The sequence below is a fragment of the Macaca thibetana genome, chromosome 7 (assembly GCF_024542745.1).
Source record: "Macaca thibetana thibetana isolate TM-01 chromosome 7, ASM2454274v1, whole genome shotgun sequence".
NCBI classification, from domain to species: Eukaryota; Metazoa; Chordata; class Mammalia; order Primates; family Cercopithecidae; genus Macaca; species Macaca thibetana.
In genome coordinates, this window is record NC_065584.1 from 138,218,735 (window position 1) to 138,219,904 (window position 1,170).

Below are 1,170 nucleotides of genomic sequence, written 5' to 3' on the forward strand. Positions count from 1 at the left end.
GCGCGGGTAAGGAGCCTGGAAACGTGAGCGGGGAGGGTAGGTGGTTTGGCCCCCATGGACCTCCATCGTCTCTAGGAAGCATTTGACTGGAGGAACATTTGGTGCAGCTGCTTTTGGACAAATTCTTCTGTTAAAAAGCCAGTTGATGCCACTTGCTTTTGGAGTGGTGGGTTGGCTGGCTCCTCCAGCTGATGGCATTTTGAGGTATGTGGGCCAGCTGTAGCCAGGGCATCCAATCCGGAGGGGGCCGCTCTAGAGGTAGGGCCATCAGCACAATGGGTCAATGTGTCACGAAAGTGCAAGAATCCCTCATGGACCCTGGGCAACACGAATGGAGCCCCTGACCCCAGGAGCAAATTGCACAGCAGGTGGGGTGCAGGCCACCGGGAGGAGCAGGTGCCACCCTACGGCAAGCCAGGTGGGAACATCCTCATCAATGGGACCAAGAAGGTGGAGGCTGCTGCTGAGGCCTGCCAGCAGCTGACGCTCGGGAGAGTCCACGTTCAATGCCTTCCTTGCATTGATAGTTGGAAGAACTGTTCAGGTGCTACAAAGATGAGCAGAAGGTTGCAATTTTGGAGGAAGGGATGGAGTGTTTTTGCGATGACCTTTGTGTCGACCCCACAGAATTTTGAATGCTGCTCTTGGCTTGGAAGTTCGAGGCTGCAACCATGTGCAGGTTCAACAGGAAGGAGTTTTTTGTTGGCGGCAAAGCAGTAAGTGCAGACGGTATTGACGGAATCTGTGTACAGTTCCCTAGCCTCTTCACAGAAGCTAAACAAGCGGATAAATTCAAGGATCTCTACCAGTTTACATTTCAGTTTGGCCTGGATGCTGAAGAAGGGCGGTGGTCACTGCACCGGGAAATAGCCATCGCACTGTGCAAACTAGTCTTTACCCAGAACAGTCCTCTGGTATTGGACCAATGGCTGAAATTCCTAAGAGAGAACCCCTCAGGGATCAAGGACATCACCCAGGACACTTGGAATATGTTCTTTAACTTCACTCAGGTGAGGTCCTGACCTCATCAACCATAGCAAAGATGAGGCCTGGCCAAGCCTCTTCGATATGTTTGTGGAGTGGGAAATGGAGCAAAGGAAAAGAGAAGGGGAAGGGACAGGTACACTCAGCCCAGGGCCTGAGGGCTTGTGTCCCAAGAAGCAGACTTAG

General features: G+C 52.6%; 1 pseudogene; it reads left to right on the forward strand.

The window, feature by feature from the left end:
- The first annotated feature begins 275 nt into the window (after positions 1 to 275).
- LOC126959386 (DCN1-like protein 3) lies at positions 276 to 1,170 on the forward strand (annotated as a pseudogene).